The sequence below is a fragment of the Perissodus microlepis genome, chromosome 22, assembly GCF_051167445.1.
Source record: "Perissodus microlepis isolate ML-2025 ecotype Zambia chromosome 22, ASM5116744v1, whole genome shotgun sequence".
NCBI classification, from domain to species: domain Eukaryota; kingdom Metazoa; phylum Chordata; class Actinopteri; order Cichliformes; family Cichlidae; genus Perissodus; species Perissodus microlepis.
In genome coordinates, this window is record NC_140481.1 from 22696835 (window position 1) to 22714910 (window position 18076).

Below are 18076 nucleotides of genomic sequence, written 5' to 3' on the forward strand. Positions count from 1 at the left end.
TCCCGGGGAATCTTCTCCCCAGATCTGGACCAGGGCATCACTGAGCTCCTGGACAGTCTGAGTTCCAACCTGGCAGTGTCAGATGGACCAAAGCTAAATGTCCCAGGGGTGTTGTATTGAATTTTGGTCAAGTAGGCCAATATAGGGTTGGGGGGTGGGGAGTGTCGGTCAACGGTATCAGTCCCCACGCAAACTGCCTGCATACTCTTGTCGGATGAGGCCGGGCAGCAGGAAGAAAGCCAGGAGCCATTGCACCAGCGTAGGGTCTGACAGTGGGTCAGAGAATTTCATGCCCATACCTAACTGCACTCATTGTGCCGTTGCCTTGCCTGTAGAGGCCTGTGCATACCTCAGTGCATGTGCCTCTCCAGACCATCGCTGACCCACCAGCAAAGCGCTCATAATCAAGGATGTTACATTCAGAATAAAGTTCCCCACGACTTCTCGGGAAGCTTTCACATGTGTTATATGTTCTCAGGGTAAACCCGCTGTCCTCTGTGAAAAGCACAGGGAGCCAGTGTTGGAGGTGGCAATTCTGGTATTCCATGACAAATGCCAGATACAAGCGGGATTTCAATTCAGGCTTCCACTTAGTGGAACTCTGTCATGTTAACGAAAGCTCTTCACTACAAAAGTTCCTATAACCTGCAAAGCTGATTTCACAGCAACCCTACAGCTACCTCAACAAGCCGCAGTTTGTTGAGTTTAACACACAAAGGTTGATGAAGCTCTTGAAAACAGATTTTTAAATAAGGAAAGCAGATGTCAGGAGTGGGATTTGAACCCACGCCTCCATTTGGAGACCAGAAGTCCCTTTTGTCTGGAAGGAGCCTATCCTTGAGTCTGGCGCCTTAGACCACTCGGCCATCCTGACGAGTTGACCAACGACCTCTTCAAAGTCATCCTGGATGTTCAAATGTCCGAACCACCTCAGCAGGCTGCTTTCGATGTGGAGGAGTTGCAGCTGTAATCTGAGTTCCTCCTGAAATACTAAGCTTGTCATCCAATCTCCGAGGCCGAGCACTGCCACCCGACGGAGAAAACTCATTGCCGCTGCTTATATCTGTGAGCTCATGCTTTCATTCACTACCCACAGTTTGTGACCCTAGGTGAGAGTAGGGATGCTGGTAAACCTACAGTGTTGTTTTTTTGCTCAGCTCTCTTGAAATTTCGTCCAGAATCATCAAATGAATTGGTGGAGATGTGGACTTGTGCAGACACGACAGTGTAGCTTTGGTTTCTCTTACCATACTTTCATCTTCCTTTGCGCAACACGCCATTTGCTGTTCTCTATACACACTTCTTTTCTCTCTTGCGGGCAGTTGCACAAAAGTCCCCTCGCCCAACGTGGGGCTCGAACCCACGACCCTGAGATTAAGAGTCTCACGCTCTCCCGACTGAGCTAGCTGGGCTTCTTCAGCAGCAAGTCTTTAAGATGGACACAGGTTCTTATAGCTGGGGGAGGTTGACTAGCATTTCAAGAGCAGGCAAAGAAAGCACAGACTACTTTCAAGTTTTTCTATCATCCATTCAAGCTCTTATGTCCTTGTATGCATGCCACACCACGGGGCATGTTCCGATTGAGATGACTGAATGTCTCCCGGGGAATCTTCTCCCCAGATCTGGACCAGGGCATCACTGAGCTCCTGGACAGTCTGAGTTCCAACCTGGCGGTGTCAGATGGACCAAAGCTAAATGTCCCAGGGGTGTTGTATTGAATTTTGGTCAAGTAGGCCAATATAGGGTTGGGGGGTGGGGAGTGTCGGTCAACGGTATCAGTCCCCACGCAAACTGCCTGCATACTCTTGTTGGATGAGGCCGGGCAGCAGGAAGAAAGCCAGGAGCCATTGCACCAGCGTAGGGTCTGACAGTGGGTCAGAGAATTTCATGCCCATACCTAACTGCACTCATTGTGCCGTTGCCTTGCCTGTAGAGGCCTGTGCATACCTCAGTGCATGTGCCTCTCCAGACCATCGCTGACCCACCAGCAAAGCGCTCATAATCAAGGATGTTACATTCAGCATAAAGTTCCCCACGACTTCTCGGGAAGCTTTCACATGTGTTATATGTTCTCAGGGTAAACCCGCTGTCTTCTGTGAAAAGCACAGGGTGCCAGTGGTGGAGGTGGCAATTCTGGTATTCCATGACAAATGCCAGATACAAGCGGGATTTCTGTTCAGGCTTCCACTTAGTGGAACTCTGTCATGTTAACGAAAGCTCTTCACTACAAAAGTTCCTATAACCTGCAAAGCTGATTTCACAGCAACCCTACAGCTACCTCAACAAGCCGCAGTTTGTTGAGTTTAACACACAAAGGTTGATGAAGCTCTTGAAAACAGATTTTTAAATAAGGAAAGCAGATGTCAGGAGTGGGATTTGAACCCACACCTCCATTTGGAGACCAGAAGTCCCTTTTGTCTGGAAGGAGCCTATCCTTGAGTCTGGCGCCTTAGACCACTCGGCCATCCTGACGAGTTGACCAACGACCTATTCAAAGTCATCCTGGATGTTCAAATGTCCGAACCACCTCAGCAGGCTGCTTTCGATGTGGAGGAGTTGCAGCTGTAATCTGAGTTCCTCCTGAAATACTAAGCTTGTCATCCAATCTCCGAGGCCGAGCACTGCCACCCGACGGAGAAAACTCATTGCCGCTGCTTATATCTGTGAGCTCATGCTTTCATTCACTACCCACAGTTTGTGACCCTAGGTGAGAGTAGGGATGCTGGTAAACCTACAGTGTTGTTTTTTTGCTCAGCTCTCTTGAAATTTCGTCCAGAATCATCAAATGAATTGGTGGAGATGTGGACTTGTGCAGACACGACAGTGTAGCTTTGGTTTCTCTTACCATACTTTCATCTTCCTTTGCGCAACACGCCATTTGCTGTTCTCTATACACACTTCTTTTCTCTCTTGCGGGCAGTTGCACAAAAGTCCCCTCGCCCAACGTGGGGCTCGAACCCACGACCCTGAGATTAAGAGTCTCATGCTCTCCCGACTGAGCTAGCTGGGCTTCTTCAGCAGCAAGTCTTTAAGATGGACACAGGTTCTTATAGCTGGGGGAGGTTGACTAGCATTTCAAGAGCAGGCAAAGAAAGCACAGACTACTTTCAAGTTTTTCTATCATCCATTCAAGCTCTTATGTCCTTGTATGCATGCCACACCACGGGGCATGTTCCGATTGAGATGACTGAATGTCTCCTGGGGAATCTTCTCCCCAGATCTGGACCAGGGCATCACTGAGCTCCTGGACAGTCTGAGTTCCAACCTGGCGGTGTCAGATGGACCAAAGCTAAATGTCCCAGGGGTGTTGTATTGAATTTTGGTCAAGTAGGCCAATATAGGGTTGGGGGGTGGGGAGTGTCAGTCAACGGTATCAGTCCCCACGCAAACTGCCTGCATACTCTTGTCGGATGAGGCCGGGCAGCAGGAAGAAAGCCAGGAGCCATTGCACCAGCGTAGGGTCTGACAGTGGGTCAGAGAATTTCATGCCCATACCTAACTGCACTCATTGTGCCGTTGCCTTGCCTGTAGAGGCCTGTGCATACCTCAGTGCATGTGCCTCTCCAGACCATCGCTGACCCACCAGCAAAGCGCTCATAATCAAGGATGTTACATTCAGCATAAAGTTCCCCACGACTTCTCGGGAAGCTTTCACATGTGTTATATGTTCTCAGGGTAAACCCGCTGTCCTCTGTGAAAAGCACAGGGAGCCAGTGTTGGAGGTGGCAATTCTGGTATTCCATGACAAATGCCAGATACAAGCGGGATTTCAATTCAGGCTTCCACTTAGTGGAACTCTGTCATGTTAACGAAAGCTCTTCACTACAAAAGTTCCTATAACCTGCAAAGCTTATTTCACAGCAACCCTACAGCTACCTCAACAAGCCGCAGTTTGTTGAGTTTAACACACAAAGGTTGATGAAGCTCTTGAAAACAGATTTTTAAATAAGGAAAGCAGATGTCAGGAGTGGGATTTGAACCCACGCCTCCATTTGGAGACCAGAAGTCCCTTTTGTCTGGAAGGAGCCTATCCTTGAGTCTGGCGCCTTAGACCACTCGGCCATCCTGACGAGTTGACCAACGACCTCTTCAAAGTCATCCTGGATGTTCAAATGTCCGAACCACCTCAGCAGGCTGCTTTCGATGTGGAGGAGTTGCAGCTGTAATCTGAGTTCCTCCTGAAATACTAAGCTTGTCATCCAATCTCCGAGGCCGAGCACTGCCACCCGACGGAGAAAACTCATTGCCGCTGCTTATATCTGTGAGCTCATGCTTTCATTCACTACCCACAGTTTGTGACCCTAGGGATGCTGGTAAACCTACAGTGTTGTTTTTTTGCTCAGCTCTCTTGAAATTTCGTCCAGAATCATCAAATGAAATGGTGGAGATGTGGACTTGTGCCGACACGACAGTGTAGCTTTGGTTTCTCTTACCATACTTTCATCTTCCTTTGCGCAACACGCCATTTACTGTTCTCTATACACACTTCTTTTCTCTCTTGCGGGCAGTTGCACAAAAGTCCCCTCGCCCAACGTGGGGCTCGAACCCACGACCCTGAGATTAAGAGTCTCATGCTCTCCCGACTGAGCTAGCTGGGCTTCTTCAGCAGCAAGTCTTTAAGATGGACACAGGTTCTTATAGCTGGGGGAGGTTGACTAGCATTTCAAGAGCAGGCAAAGAAAGCACAGACTACTTTCAAGTTTTTCTATCATCCATTCAAGCTCTTATGTCCTTGTATGCATGCCACACCACGGGGCATGCTCCGATTGAGATGACTGAATGTCTCCCGGGGAATCTTCTCCCCAGATCTGGACCAGGGCATCACTGAGCTCCTGGACAGTCTGAGTTCCAACCTGGCAGTGTCAGATGGACCAAAGCTAAATGTCCCAGGGGTGTTGTATTGAATTTTGGTCAAGTAGGCCAATATAGGGTTGGGGGGTGGGGAGTGTCGGTCAACGGTATCAGTCCCCACGCAAACTGCCTGCATACTCTTGTCGGATGAGGCCGGGCAGCAGGAAGAAAGCCAGGAGCCATTGCACCAGCGTAGGGTCTGACAGTGGGTCAGAGAATTTCATGCCCATACCTAACTGCACTCATTGTGCCGTTGCCTTGCCTGTAGAGGCCTGTGCATACCTCAGTGCATGTGCCTCTCCAGACCATCGCTGACCCACCAGCAAAGCGCTCATAATCAAGGATGTTACATTCAGCATAAAGTTCCCCACGACTTCTCGGGAAGCTTTCACATGTGTTATATGTTCTCAGGGTAAACCCGCTGTCCTCTGTGAAAAGCACAGGGTGCCAGTGGTGGAGGTGGCAATTCTGGTATTCCATGACAAATGCCAGATACAAGCGGGATTTCTGTTCAGGCTTCCACTTAGTGGAACTCTGTCATGTTAATGAAAGCTCTTCACTACAAAAGTTCCTATAACCTGCAAAGCTGATTTCACAGCAACCCTACAGCTACCTCAACAAGCCGCAGTTTGTTGAGTTTAACACACAAAGGTTGATGAAGCTCTTGAAAACAGATTTTTAAATAAGGAAAGCAGATGTCAGGAGTGGGATTTGAACCCACGCCTCCATTTGGAGACCAGAAGTCCCTTTTGTCTGGAAGGAGCCTATCCTTGAGTCTGGCGCCTTAGACCACTCGGCCATCCTGACGAGTTGACCAACGATCTCTTCAAAGTCATCCTGGATGTTCAAATGTCCGAACCACCTCAGCAGGCTGTTTTCGATGTGGAGGAGTTGCAGCTGTAATCTGAGTTCCTCCTGAAATACTAAGCTTGTCATCCAATCTCCGAGGCCGAGCACTGCCACCCGACGGAGAAAACTCATTGCCGCTGCTTATATCTGTGAGCTCATGCTTTCATTCACTACCCACAGTTTGTGACCCTAGGGATGCTGGTAAACCTACAGTGTTGGTTTTTTGCTCAGCTCTCTTGAAATTTCGTCCAGAATCATCAAATGAATTGGTGGAGATGTGGACTTGTGCAGACACGACAGTGTAGCTTTGGTTTCTCTTACCATACTTTCATCTTCCTTTGCGCAACACGCCATTTACTGTTCTCTATACACACTTCTTTTCTCTCTTGCGGGCAGTTGCACAAAAGTCCCCTCGCCCAACGTGGGGCTCGAACCCACGACCCTGAGATTAAGAGTCTCATGGTCTCCCGACTGAGCTAGCTGGGCTTCTTCAGCAGCAAGTCTTTAAGATGGACACAGGTTCTTATAGCTGGGGGAGGTTGACTAGCATTTCAAGAGCAGGCAAAGAAAGCACAGACTACTTTCAAGTTTTTCTATCATCCATTCAAGCTCTTATGTCCTTGTATGCATGCCACACCACGGGGCATGCTCCGATTGAGATGACTGAATGTCTCCCGGGGAATCTTCTCCCCAGATCTGGACCAGGGCATCACTGAGCTCCTGGACAGTCTGAGTTCCAACCTGGCAGTGTCAGATGGACCAAAGCTAAATGTCCCAGGGGTGTTGTATTGAATTTTGGTCAAGTAGGCCAATATAGGGTTGGGGGGTGGGGAGTGTCGGTCAACGGTATCAGTCCCCACGCAAACTGCCTGCATACTCTTGTCGGATGAGGCCGGGCAGCAGGAAGAAAGCCAGGAGCCATTGCACCAGCGTAGGGTCTGACAGTGGGTCAGAGAATTTCATGCCCATACCTAACTGCACTCATTGTGCCGTTGCCTTGCCTGTAGAGGCCTGTGCATACCTCAGTGCATGTGCCTCTCCAGACCATCGCTGACCCACCAGCAAAGCGCTCATAATCAAGGATGTTACATTCAGCATAAAGTTCCCCACGACTTCTCGGGAAGCTTTCACATGTGTTATATGTTCTCAGGGTAAACCCGCTGTCCTCTGTGAAAAGCACAGGGTGCCAGTGGTGGAGGTGGAAATTCTGGTATTCCATGACAAATGCCAGATACAAGCGGGATTTCTGTTCAGGCTTCCACTTAGTGGAACTCTGTCATGTTAATGAAAGCTCTTCACTACAAAAGTTCCTATAACCTGCAAAGCTGATTTCACAGCAACCCTACAGCTACCTCAACAAGCCGCAGTTTGTTGAGTTTAACACACAAAGGTTGATGAAGCTCTTGAAAACAGATTTTTAAATAAGGAAAGCAGATGTCAGGAGTGGGATTTGAACCCACGCCTCCATTTGGAGACCAGAAGTCCCTTTTGTCTGGAAGGAGCCTATCCTTGAGTCTGGCGCCTTAGACCACTCGGCCATCCTGACGAGTTGACCAACGATCTCTTCAAAGTCATCCTGGATGTTCAAATGTCTGAACCACCTCAGCAGGCTGTTTTCGATGTGGAGGAGTTGCAGCTGTAATCTGAGTTCCTCCTGAAATACTAAGCTTGTCATCCAATCTCCGAGGCCGAGCACTGCCACCCGACGGAGAAAACTCATTGCCGCTGCTTATATCTGTGAGCTCATGCTTTCATTCACTACCCACAGTTTGTGAACCTAGGGATGCTGGTAAACCTACAGTGTTGTTTTTTTGCTCAGCTCTCTTGAAATTTCGTCCAGAATCATCAAATGAATTGGTGGAGATGTGGACTTGTGCAGACACGACAGTGTAGCTTTGGTTTCTCTTACCATACTTTCATCTTCCTTTGCGCAACACGCCATTTACTGTTCTCTATACACACTTCTTTTCTCTCTTGCGGGCAGTTGCACAAAAGTCCCGTCGCCCAACGTGGGGCTCGAACCCACGACCCTGAGATTAAGAGTCTCATGCTCTCCCGACTGAGCTAGCTGGGCTTCTTCAGCAGCAAGTCTTTAAGATGGACACAGGTTCTTATAGCTGGGGGAGGTTGACTAGCATTTCAAGAGCAGGCAAAGAAAGCACAGACTACTTTCAAGTTTTTCTATCATCCATTCAAGCTCTTATGTCCTTGTATGCATGCCACACCACGGGGCATGCTCCGATTGAGATGACTGAATGTCTCCCGGGGAATCTTCTCCCCAGATCTGGACCAGGGCATCACTGAGCTCCTGGACAGTCTGAGTTCCAACCTGGCAGTGTCAGATGGACCAAAGCTAAATGTCCCAGGGGTGTTGTATTGAATTTTGGTCAAGTAGGCCAATATAGGGTTGGGGGGTGGGGAGTGTCGGTCAACGGTATCAGTCCCCACGCAAACTGCCTGCATACTCTTGTCGGATGAGGCCGGGCAGCAGGAAGAAAGCCAGGAGCCATTGCACCAGCGTAGGGTCTGACAGTGGGTCAGAGAATTTCATGCCCATACCTAACTGCACTCATTGTGCCGTTGCCTTGCCTGTAGAGGCCTGTGCATACCTCAGTGCATGTGCCTCTCCAGACCATCGCTGACCCACCAGCAAAGCGCTCATAATCAAGGATGTTACATTCAGCATAAAGTTCCCCACGACTTCTCGGGAAGCTTTCACATGTGTTATATGTTCTCAGGGTAAACCCGCTGTCTTCTGTGAAAAGCACAGGGTGCCAGTGGTGGAGGTGGCAATTCTGGTATTCCATGACAAATGCCAGATACAAGCGGGATTTCTGTTCAGGCTTCCACTTAGTGGAACTCTGTCATGTTAATGAAAGCTCTTCACTACAAAAGTTCCTATAACCTGCAAAGCTGATTTCACAGCAACCCTACAGCTACCTCAACAAGCCGCAGTTTGTTGAGTTTAACACACAAAGGTTGATGAAGCTCTTGAAAACAGATTTTTAAATAAGGAAAGCAGATGTCAGGAGTGGGATTTGAACCCACGCCTCCATTTGGAGACCAGAAGTCCCTTTTGTCTGGAAGGAGCCTATCCTTGAGTCTGGCGCCTTAGACCACTCGGCCATCCTGACGAGTTGACCAACGACCTATTCAAAGTCATCCTGGATGTTCAAATGTCCGAACCACCTCAGCAGGCTGCTTTCGATGTGGAGGAGTTGCAGCTGTAATCTGAGTTCCTCCTGAAATACTAAGCTTGTCATCCAATCTCCGAGGCCGAGCACTGCCACCCGACGGAGAAAACTCATTGCCGCTGCTTATATCTGTGAGCTCATGCTTTCATTCACTACCCACAGTTTGTGACCCTAGGTGAGAGTAGGGATGCTGGTAAACCTACAGTGTTGTTTTTTTGCTCAGCTCTCTTGAAATTTCGTCCAGAATCATCAAATGAATTGGTGGAGATGTGGACTTGTGCAGACACGACAGTGTAGCTTTGGTTTCTCTTACCATACTTTCATCTTCCTTTGCGCAACACGCCATTTACTGTTCTCTATACACACTTCTTTTCTCTCTTGCGGGCAGTTGCACAAAAGTCCCCTCTCCCAACGTGGGGCTCGAACCCACGACCCTGAGATTAAGAGTCTCATGCTCTCCCGACTGAGCTAGCTGGGCTTCTTCAGCAGCAAGTCTTTAAGATGGACACAGGTTCTTATAGCTGGGGGAGGTTGACTAGCATTTCAAGAGCAGGCAAAGAAAGCACAGACTACTTTCAAGTTTTTCTATCATCCATTCAAGCTCTTATGTCCTTGTATGCATGCCACACCACGGGGCATGCTCCGATTGAGATGACTGAATGTCTCCCGGGGAATCTTCTCCCCAGATCTGGACCAGGGCATCACTGAGCTCCTGGACAGTCTGAGTTCCAACCTGGCAGTGTCAGATGGACCAAAGCTAAATGTCCCAGGGGTGTTGTATTGAATTTTGGTCAAGTAGGCCAATATAGGGTTGGGGGGTGGGGAGTGTCGGTCAACGGTATCAGTCCCCACGCAAACTGCCTGCATACTCTTGTCGGATGAGGCCGGGCAGCAGGAAGAAAGCCAGGAGCCATTGCACCAGCGTAGGGTCTGACAGTGGGTCAGAGAATTTCATGCCCATACCTAACTGCACTCATTGTGCCGTTGCCTTGCCTGTAGAGGCCTGTGCATACCTCAGTGCATGTGCCTCTCCAGACCATCGCTGACCCACCAGCAAAGCGCTCATAATCAAGGATGTTACATTCAGCATAAAGTTCCCCACGACTTCTCGGGAAGCTTTCACATGTGTTATATGTTCTCAGGGTAAACCCGCTGTCCTCTGTGAAAAGCACAGGGTGCCAGTGGTGGAGGTGGCAATTCTGGTATTCCATGACAAATGCCAGATACAAGCGGGATTTCAATTCAGGCTTCCACTTAGTGGAACTCTGTCATGTTAACGAAAGCTCTTCACTACAAAAGTTCCTATAACCTGCAAAGCTGATTTCACAGCAACCCTACAGCTAGATCAACAAGCCGCAGTTTGTTGAGTTTAACACACAAAGGTTGATGAAGCTCTTGAAAACAGATTTTTAAATAAGGAAAGCAGATGTCAGGAGTGGGATTTGAACCCACGCCTCCATTTGGAGACCAGAAGTCCCTTTTGTCTGGAAGGAGCCTATCCTTGAGTCTGGCGCCTTAGACCACTCGGCCATCCTGACGAGTTGACCAACGATCTCTTCAAAGTCATCCTGGATGTTCAAATGTCCGAACCACCTCAGCAGGCTGTTTTCGATGTGGAGGAGTTGCAGCTGTAATCTGAGTTCCTCCTGAAATACTAAGCTTGTCATCCAATCTCCGAGGCCGAGCACTGCCACCCGACGGAGAAAACTCATTGCCGCTGCTTATATCTGTGAGCTCATGCTTTCATTCACTACCCACAGTTTGTGACCCTAGGGATGCTGGTAAACCTACAGTGTTGTTTTTTTGCTCAGCTCTCTTGAAATTTCGTCCAGAATCATCAAATGAATTGGTGGAGATGTGGACTTGTGCAGACACGACAGTGTAGCTTTGGTTTCTCTTACCATACTTTTATCTTCCTTTGCGCAACACGCCATTTACTGTTCTCTATACACACTTCTTTTCTCTCTTGCGGGCAGTTGCACAAAAGTCCCCTCGCCCAACGTGGGGCTCGAACCCACGACCCTGAGATTAAGAGTCTCATGGTCTCCCGACTGAGCTAGCTGGGCTTCTTCAGCAGCAAGTCTTTAAGATGGACACAGGTTCTTATAGCTGGGGGAGGTTGACTAGCATTTCAAGAGCAGGCAAAGAAAGCACAGACTACTTTCAAGTTTTTCTATCATCCATTCAAGCTCTTATGTCCTTGTATGCATGCCACACCACGGGGCATGCTCCGATTGAGATGACTGAATGTCTCCCGGGGAATCTTCTCCCCAGATCTGGACCAGGGCATCACTGAGCTCCTGGACAGTCTGAGTTCCAACCTGGCAGTGTCAGATGGACCAAAGCTAAATGTCCCAGGGGTGTTGTATTGAATTTTGGTCAAGTAGGCCAATATAGGGTTGGGGGGTGGGGAGTGTCGGTCAACGGTATCAGTCCCCACGCAAACTGCCTGCATACTCTTGTCGGATGAGGCCGGGCAGCAGGAAGAAAGCCAGGAGCCATTGCACCAGCGTAGGGTCTGACAGTGGGTCAGAGAATTTCATGCCCATACCTAACTGCACTCATTGTGCCGTTGCCTTGCCTGTAGAGGCCTGTGCATACCTCAGTGCATGTGCCTCTCCAGACCATCGCTGACCCACCAGCAAAGCGCTCATAATCAAGGATGTTACATTCAGCATAAAGTTCCCCACGACTTCTCGGGAAGCTTTCACATGTGTTATATGTTCTCAGGGTAAACCCGCTGTCCTCTGTGAAAAGCACAGGGAGCCAGTGTTGGAGGTGGCAATTCTGGTATTCCATGACAAATGCCAGATACAAGCGGGATTTCAATTCAGGCTTCCACTTAGTGGAACTCTGTCATGTTAACGAAAGCTCTTCACTACAAAAGTTCCTATAACCTGCAAAGCTGATTTCACAGCAACCCTACAGCTACCTCAACAAGCCGCAGTTTGTTGAGTTTAACACACAAAGGTTGATGAAGCTCTTGAAAACAGATTTTTAAATAAGGAAAGCAGATGTCAGGAGTGGGATTTGAACCCACGCCTCCATTTGGAGACCAGAAGTCCCTTTTGTCTGGAAGGAGCCTATCCTTGAGTCTGGCGCCTTAGACCACTCGGCCATCCTGACGAGTTGACCAACGACCTCTTCAAAGTCATCCTGGATGTTCAAATGTCCGAACCACCTCAGCAGGCTGCTTTCGATGTGGAGGAGTTGCAGCTGTAATCTGAGTTCCTCCTGAAATACTAAGCTTGTCATCCAATCTCCGAGGCCGAGCACTGCCACCCGACGGAGAAAACTCATTGCCGCTGCTTATATCTGTGAGCTCATGCTTTCATTCACTACCCACAGCTTGTGACCCTAGGTGAGAGTAGGGATGCTGGTAAACCTACAGTGTTGTTTTTTTGCTCAGCTCTCTTGAAATTTCGTCCAGAATCATCAAATGAATTGGTGGAGATGTGGACTTGTGCAGACACGACAGTGTAGCTTTGGTTTCTCTTACCATACTTTCATCTTCCTTTGCGCAACACGCCATTTGCTGTTCTCTATACACACTTCTTTTCTCTCTTGCGGGCAGTTGCACAAAAGTCCCCTCGCCCAACGTGGGGCTCGAACCCACGACCCTGAGATTAAGAGTCTCACGCTCTCCCGACTGAGCTAGCTGGGCTTCTTCAGCAGCAAGTCTTTAAGATGGACACAGGTTCTTATAGCTGGGGGAGGTTGACTAGCATTTCAAGAGCAGGCAAAGAAAGCACAGACTACTTTCAAGTTTTTCTATCATCCATTCAAGCTCTTATGTCCTTGTATGCATGCCACACCACGGGGCATGTTCCGATTGAGATGACTGAATGTCTCCCGGGGAATCTTCTCCCCAGATCTGGACCAGGGCATCACTGAGCTCCTGGACAGTCTGAGTTCCAACCTGGCGGTGTCAGATGGACCAAAGCTAAATGTCCCAGGGGTGTTGTATTGAATTTTGGTCAAGTAGGCCAATATAGGGTTGGGGGGTGGGGAGTGTCGGTCAACGGTATCAGTCCCCACGCAAACTGCCTGCATACTCTTGTCGGATGAGGCCGGGCAGCAGGAAGAAAGCCAGGAGCCATTGCACCAGCGTAGGGTCTGACAGTGGGTCAGAGAATTTCATGCCCATACCTAACTGCACTCATTGTGCCGTTGCCTTGCCTGTAGAGGCCTGTGCATACCTCAGTGCATGTGCCTCTCCAGACCATCGCTGACCCACCAGCAAAGCGCTCATAATCAAGGATGTTACATTCAGCATAAAGTTCCCCACGACTTCTCGGGAAGCTTTCACATGTGTTATATGTTCTCAGGGTAAACCCGCTGTCTTCTGTGAAAAGCACAGGGTGCCAGTGGTGGAGGTGGCAATTCTGGTATTCCATGACAAATGCCAGATACAAGCGGGATTTCTGTTCAGGCTTCCACTTAGTGGAACTCTGTCATGTTAACGAAAGCTCTTCACTACAAAAGTTCCTATAACCTGCAAAGCTGATTTCACAGCAACCCTACAGCTACCTCAACAAGCCGCAGTTTGTTGAGTTTAACACACAAAGGTTGATGAAGCTCTTGAAAACAGATTTTTAAATAAGGAAAGCAGATGTCAGGAGTGGGATTTGAACCCACGCCTCCATTTGGAGACCAGAAGTCCCTTTTGTCTGGAAGGAGCCTATCCTTGAGTCTGGCGCCTTAGACCACTCGGCCATCCTGATGAGTTGACCAACGACCTCTTCAAAGTCATCCTGGATGTTCAAATGTCCGAACCACCTCAGCAGGCTGTTTTCGATGTGGAGGAGTTGCAGCTGTAATCTGAGTTCCTCCTGAAATACTAAGCTTGTCATCCAATCTCCGAGGCCGAGCACTGCCACCCGACGGAGAAAACTCATTGCCGCTGCTTATATCTGTGAGCTCATGCTTTCATTCACTACCCACAGTTTGTGACCCTAGGGATGCTGGTAAACCTACAGTGTTGTTTTTTTGCTCAGCTCTCTTGAAATTTCGTCCAGAATCATCAAATGAAATGGTGGAGATGTGGACTTGTGCCGACACGACAGTGTAGCTTTGGTTTCTCTTACCATACTTTCATCTTCCTTTGCGCAACACGCCATTTACTGTTCTCTATACACACTTCTTTTCTCTCTTGCGGGCAGTTGCACAAAAGTCCCCTCGCCCAACGTGGGGCTCGATCCCACGACCCTGAGATTAAGAGTCTCATGCTCTCCCGACTGAGCTAGCTGGGCTTCTTCAGCAGCAAGTCTTTAAGATGGACACAGGTTCTTATAGCTGGGGGAGGTTGACTAGCATTTCAAGAGCAGGCAAAGAAAGCACAGACTACTTTCAAGTTTTTCTATCATCCATTCAAGCTCTTATGTCCTTGTATGCATGCCACACCACGGGGCATGCTCCGATTGAGATGACTGAATGTCTCCCGGGGAATCTTCTCCCCAGATCTGGATCAGGGCATCACTGAGCTCCTGGACAGTCTGAGTTCCAACCTGGCAGTGTCAGATGGACCAAAGCTAAATGTCCCAGGGGTGTTGTATTGAATTTTGGTCAAGTAGGCCAATATAGGGTTGGGGGGTGGGGAGTGTCGGTCAACGGTATCAGTCCCCACGCAAACTGCCTGCATACTCTTGTCGGATGAGGCCGGGCAGCAGGAAGAAAGCCAGGAGCCATTGCACCAGCGTAGGGTCTGACAGTGGGTCAGAGAATTTCATGCCCATACCTAACTGCACTCATTGTGCCGTTGCCTTGCCTGTAGAGGCCTGTGCATACCTCAGTGCATGTGCCTCTCCAGACCATCGCTGACCCACCAGCAAAGCGCTCATAATCAAGGATGTTACATTCAGCATAAAGTTCCCCACGACTTCTCGGGAAGCTTTCACATGTGTTATATGTTCTCAGGGTAAACCCGCTGTCCTCTGTGAAAAGCACAGGGTGCCAGTGGTGGAGGTGGCAATTCTGGTATTCCATGACAAATGCCAGATACAAGCGGGATTTCTGTTCAGGCTTCCACTTAGTGGAACTCTGTCATGTTAACGAAAGCTCTTCACTACAAAAGTTCCTATAACCTGCAAAGCTGATTTCACAGCAACCCTACAGCTACCTCAACAAGCCGCAGTTTGTTGAGTTTAACACACAAAGGTTGATGAAGCTCTTGAAAACAGATTTTTAAATAAGGAAAGCAGATGTCAGGAGTGGGATTTGAACCCACGCCTCCATTTGGAGACCAGAAGTCCCTTTTGTCTGGAAGGAGCCTATCCTTGAGTCTGGCGCCTTAGACCACTCGGCCATCCTGACGAGTTGACCAACGATCTCTTCAAAGTCATCCTGGATGTTCAAATGTCCGAACCACCTCAGCAGGCTGCTTTCGATGTGGAGGAGTTGCAGCTGTAATCTGAGTTCCTCCTGAAATACTAAGCTTGTCATCCAATCTCCGAGGCCGAGCACTGCCACCCGACGGAGAAAACTCATTGCCGCTGCTTATATCTGTGAGCTCATGCTTTCATTCACTACCCACAGTTTGTGACCCTAGGTGAGAGTAGGGATGCTGGTAAACCTACAGTGTTGTTTTTTTGCTCAGCTCTCTTGAAATTTCGTCCAGAATCATCAAATGAATTGGTGGAGATGTGGACTTGTGCAGACACGACAGTGTAGCTTTGGTTTCTCTTACCATACTTTCATCTTCCTTTGCGCAACACGCCATTTGCTGTTCTCTATACACACTTCTTTTCTCTCTTGCGGGCAGTTGCACAAAAGTCCCCTCGCCCAACGTGGGGCTCGAACCCACGACCCTGAGATTAAGAGTCTCATGCTCTCCCGACTGAGCTAGTTCGGCTTCTTCAGCAGCAAGTCTTTAAGATGGACACAGGTTCTTATAGCTGGGGGAGGTTGACTAGCATTTCAAGAGCAGGCAAAGAAAGCACAGACTACTTTCAAGTTTTTCTATCATCCATTCAAGCTCTTATGTCCTTGTATGCATGCCACACCACGGGGCATGTTCCGATTGAGATGACTGAATGTCTCCTGGGGAATCTTCTCCCCAGATCTGGGCCAGGGCATCACTGAGCTCCTGGACAGTCTGAGTTCCAACCTGGCGGTGTCAGATGGACCAAAGCTAAATGTCCCAGGGGTGTTGTATTGAATTTTGGTCAAGTAGGCCAATATAGGGTTGGGGGGTGGGGAGTGTCGGTCAACGGTATCAGTCCCCACGCAAACTGCCTGCATACTCTTGTCGGATGAGGCCGGGCAGCAGGAAGAAAGCCAGGAGCCATTGCACCAGCGTAGGGTCTGACAGTGGGTCAGAGAATTTCATGCCCATACCTAACTGCACTCATTGTGCCGTTGCCTTGCCTGTAGAGGCCTGTGCATACCTCAGTGCATGTGCCTCTCCAGACCATCGCTGACCCACCAGCAAAGCGCTCATAATCAAGGATGTTACATTCAGCATAAAGTTCCCCACGACTTCTCGGGAAGCTTTCACATGTGTTATATGTTCTCAGGGTAAACCCGCTGTCCTCTGTGAAAAGCACAGGGAGCCAGTGGTGGAGGTGGCAATTCTGGTATTCCATGACAAATGCCAGATACAAGCGGGATTTCAATTCAGGCTTCCACTTAGTGGAACTCTGTCATGTTAACGAAAGCTCTTCACTACAAAAGTTCCTATAACCTGCAAAGCTGATTTCACAGCAACCCTACAGCTACCTCAACAAGCCGCAGTTTGTTGAGTTTAACACACAAAGGTTGATGAAGCTCTTGAAAACAGATTTTTAAATAAGGAAAGCAGATGTCAGGAGTGGGATTTGAACCCACGCCTCCATTTGGAGACCAGAAGTCCCTTTTGTCTGGAAGGAGCCTATCCTTGAGTCTGGCGCCGTAGATCACTCGGCCATCCTGATGAGTTGACCAACGACCTCTTCAAAGTCATCCTGGATGTTCAAATGTCCGAACCACCTCAGCAGGCTGTTTTCGATGTGGAGGAGTTGCAGCTGTAATCTGAGTTCCTCCTGAAATACTAAGCTTGTCATCCAATCTCCGAGGCCGAGCACTGCCACCCGACGGAGAAAACTCATTGCCGCTGCTTATATCTGTGAGCTCATGCTTTCATTCACTACCCACAGTTTGTGACCCTAGGGATGCTGGTAAACCTACAGTGTTGGTTTTTTGCTCAGCTCTCTTGAAATTTCGTCCAGAATCATCAAATGAATTGGTGGAGATGTGGACTTGTGCAGACACGACAGTGTAGCTTTGGTTTCTCTTACCATACTTTCATCTTCCTTTGCGCAACACGCCATTTACTGTTCTCTATACACACTTCTTTTCTCTCTTGCGGGCAGTTGCACAAAAGTCCCCTCTCCCAACGTGGGGCTCGAACCCACGACCCTGAGATTAAGAGTCTCATGCTCTCCCGACTGAGCTAGCTGGGCTTCTTCAGCAGCAAGTCTTTAAGATGGACACAGGTTCTTATAGCTGGGGGAGGTTGACTAGCATTTCAAGAGCAGGCAAAGAAAGCACAGACTACTTTCAAGTTTTTCTATCATCCATTCAAGCTCTTATGTCCTTGTATGCATGCCACACCACGGGGCATGCTCCGATTGAGATGACTGAATGTCTCCCGGGGAATCTTCTCCCCAGATCTGGACCAGGGCATCACTGAGCTCCTGGACAGTCTGAGTTCCAACCTGGCAGTGTCAGATGGACCAAAGCTAAATGTCCCAGGGGTGTTGTATTGAATTTTGGTCAAGTAGGCCAATATAGGGTTGGGGGGTGGGGAGTGTCGGTCAACGGTATCAGTCCCCACGCAAACTGCCTGCATACTCTTGTCGGATGAGGCCGGGCAGCAGGAAGAAAGCCAGGAGCCATTGCACCAGCGTAGGGTCTGACAGTGGGTCAGAGAATTTCATGCCCATACCTAACTGCACTCATTGTGCCGTTGCCTTGCCTGTAGAGGCCTGTGCATACCTCAGTGCATGTGCCTCTCCAGACCATCGCTGACCCACCAGCAAAGCGCTCATAATCAAGGATGTTACATTCAGCATAAAGTTCCCCACGACTTCTCGGGAAGCTTTCACATGTGTTATATGTTCTCAGGGTAAACCCGCTGTCCTCTGTGAAAAGCACAGGGTGCCAGTGGTGGAGGTGGCAATTCTGGTATTCCATGACAAATGCCA

At 49.0% G+C, this 18076-nt stretch overlaps 22 non-coding genes across 22 annotated transcripts; all 22 read right to left on the reverse strand.

Moving 5' to 3' along the window:
• Positions 1 to 763: 763 nt before the first annotated feature.
• trnal-caa (transfer RNA leucine (anticodon CAA)) lies at positions 764 to 874 on the reverse strand. The gene is made up of 2 exons: positions 837 to 874; positions 764 to 809 (listed from the first exon to the last, which is right to left on the reverse strand). It is a non-coding gene; the product is annotated as a tRNA-Leu (tRNA).
• A 465-nt stretch (positions 875 to 1339) lies between these two features.
• trnak-cuu (transfer RNA lysine (anticodon CUU)) lies at positions 1340 to 1412 on the reverse strand. Its single transcript has one exon. It is a non-coding gene; the product is annotated as a tRNA-Lys (tRNA).
• Positions 1413 to 2361: 949 nt separating this feature from the next.
• trnal-caa (transfer RNA leucine (anticodon CAA)) lies at positions 2362 to 2472 on the reverse strand. Its single transcript has 2 exons — positions 2435 to 2472; positions 2362 to 2407 (listed from the first exon to the last, which is right to left on the reverse strand). It is a non-coding gene; the product is annotated as a tRNA-Leu (tRNA).
• A 465-nt stretch (positions 2473 to 2937) lies between these two features.
• trnak-cuu (transfer RNA lysine (anticodon CUU)) lies at positions 2938 to 3010 on the reverse strand. The gene has a single exon. It is a non-coding gene; the product is annotated as a tRNA-Lys (tRNA).
• A 949-nt stretch (positions 3011 to 3959) lies between these two features.
• Positions 3960 to 4070, reverse strand: trnal-caa (transfer RNA leucine (anticodon CAA)). Its single transcript has 2 exons — positions 4033 to 4070; positions 3960 to 4005 (listed from the first exon to the last, which is right to left on the reverse strand). It is a non-coding gene; the product is annotated as a tRNA-Leu (tRNA).
• Positions 4071 to 4525: 455 nt separating this feature from the next.
• trnak-cuu (transfer RNA lysine (anticodon CUU)) lies at positions 4526 to 4598 on the reverse strand. The gene has a single exon. It is a non-coding gene; the product is annotated as a tRNA-Lys (tRNA).
• Positions 4599 to 5547: 949 nt separating this feature from the next.
• Positions 5548 to 5658, reverse strand: trnal-caa (transfer RNA leucine (anticodon CAA)). Its single transcript has 2 exons — positions 5621 to 5658; positions 5548 to 5593 (listed from the first exon to the last, which is right to left on the reverse strand). It is a non-coding gene; the product is annotated as a tRNA-Leu (tRNA).
• A 455-nt stretch (positions 5659 to 6113) lies between these two features.
• trnak-cuu (transfer RNA lysine (anticodon CUU)) lies at positions 6114 to 6186 on the reverse strand. The gene has a single exon. It is a non-coding gene; the product is annotated as a tRNA-Lys (tRNA).
• Positions 6187 to 7135: 949 nt separating this feature from the next.
• On the reverse strand, positions 7136 to 7246 carry trnal-caa (transfer RNA leucine (anticodon CAA)). Its single transcript has 2 exons — positions 7209 to 7246; positions 7136 to 7181 (listed from the first exon to the last, which is right to left on the reverse strand). It is a non-coding gene; the product is annotated as a tRNA-Leu (tRNA).
• Positions 7247 to 7701: 455 nt separating this feature from the next.
• Positions 7702 to 7774, reverse strand: trnak-cuu (transfer RNA lysine (anticodon CUU)). The gene has a single exon. It is a non-coding gene; the product is annotated as a tRNA-Lys (tRNA).
• Positions 7775 to 8723: 949 nt separating this feature from the next.
• trnal-caa (transfer RNA leucine (anticodon CAA)) lies at positions 8724 to 8834 on the reverse strand. The gene is made up of 2 exons: positions 8797 to 8834; positions 8724 to 8769 (listed from the first exon to the last, which is right to left on the reverse strand). It is a non-coding gene; the product is annotated as a tRNA-Leu (tRNA).
• Positions 8835 to 9299: 465 nt separating this feature from the next.
• On the reverse strand, positions 9300 to 9372 carry trnak-cuu (transfer RNA lysine (anticodon CUU)). Its single transcript has one exon. It is a non-coding gene; the product is annotated as a tRNA-Lys (tRNA).
• A 949-nt stretch (positions 9373 to 10321) lies between these two features.
• Positions 10322 to 10432, reverse strand: trnal-caa (transfer RNA leucine (anticodon CAA)). Its single transcript has 2 exons — positions 10395 to 10432; positions 10322 to 10367 (listed from the first exon to the last, which is right to left on the reverse strand). It is a non-coding gene; the product is annotated as a tRNA-Leu (tRNA).
• A 455-nt stretch (positions 10433 to 10887) lies between these two features.
• trnak-cuu (transfer RNA lysine (anticodon CUU)) lies at positions 10888 to 10960 on the reverse strand. Its single transcript has one exon. It is a non-coding gene; the product is annotated as a tRNA-Lys (tRNA).
• Positions 10961 to 11909: 949 nt separating this feature from the next.
• On the reverse strand, positions 11910 to 12020 carry trnal-caa (transfer RNA leucine (anticodon CAA)). Its single transcript has 2 exons — positions 11983 to 12020; positions 11910 to 11955 (listed from the first exon to the last, which is right to left on the reverse strand). It is a non-coding gene; the product is annotated as a tRNA-Leu (tRNA).
• A 465-nt stretch (positions 12021 to 12485) lies between these two features.
• On the reverse strand, positions 12486 to 12558 carry trnak-cuu (transfer RNA lysine (anticodon CUU)). Its single transcript has one exon. It is a non-coding gene; the product is annotated as a tRNA-Lys (tRNA).
• Positions 12559 to 13507: 949 nt separating this feature from the next.
• Positions 13508 to 13618, reverse strand: trnal-caa (transfer RNA leucine (anticodon CAA)). The gene is made up of 2 exons: positions 13581 to 13618; positions 13508 to 13553 (listed from the first exon to the last, which is right to left on the reverse strand). It is a non-coding gene; the product is annotated as a tRNA-Leu (tRNA).
• A 455-nt stretch (positions 13619 to 14073) lies between these two features.
• Positions 14074 to 14146, reverse strand: trnak-cuu (transfer RNA lysine (anticodon CUU)). Its single transcript has one exon. It is a non-coding gene; the product is annotated as a tRNA-Lys (tRNA).
• Positions 14147 to 15095: 949 nt separating this feature from the next.
• trnal-caa (transfer RNA leucine (anticodon CAA)) lies at positions 15096 to 15206 on the reverse strand. Its single transcript has 2 exons — positions 15169 to 15206; positions 15096 to 15141 (listed from the first exon to the last, which is right to left on the reverse strand). It is a non-coding gene; the product is annotated as a tRNA-Leu (tRNA).
• Positions 15207 to 15671: 465 nt separating this feature from the next.
• Positions 15672 to 15744, reverse strand: trnak-cuu (transfer RNA lysine (anticodon CUU)). Its single transcript has one exon. It is a non-coding gene; the product is annotated as a tRNA-Lys (tRNA).
• Positions 15745 to 16693: 949 nt separating this feature from the next.
• Positions 16694 to 16804, reverse strand: trnal-caa (transfer RNA leucine (anticodon CAA)). The gene is made up of 2 exons: positions 16767 to 16804; positions 16694 to 16739 (listed from the first exon to the last, which is right to left on the reverse strand). It is a non-coding gene; the product is annotated as a tRNA-Leu (tRNA).
• A 455-nt stretch (positions 16805 to 17259) lies between these two features.
• On the reverse strand, positions 17260 to 17332 carry trnak-cuu (transfer RNA lysine (anticodon CUU)). Its single transcript has one exon. It is a non-coding gene; the product is annotated as a tRNA-Lys (tRNA).
• Between the last annotated feature and the right edge of the window lie 744 nt (positions 17333 to 18076).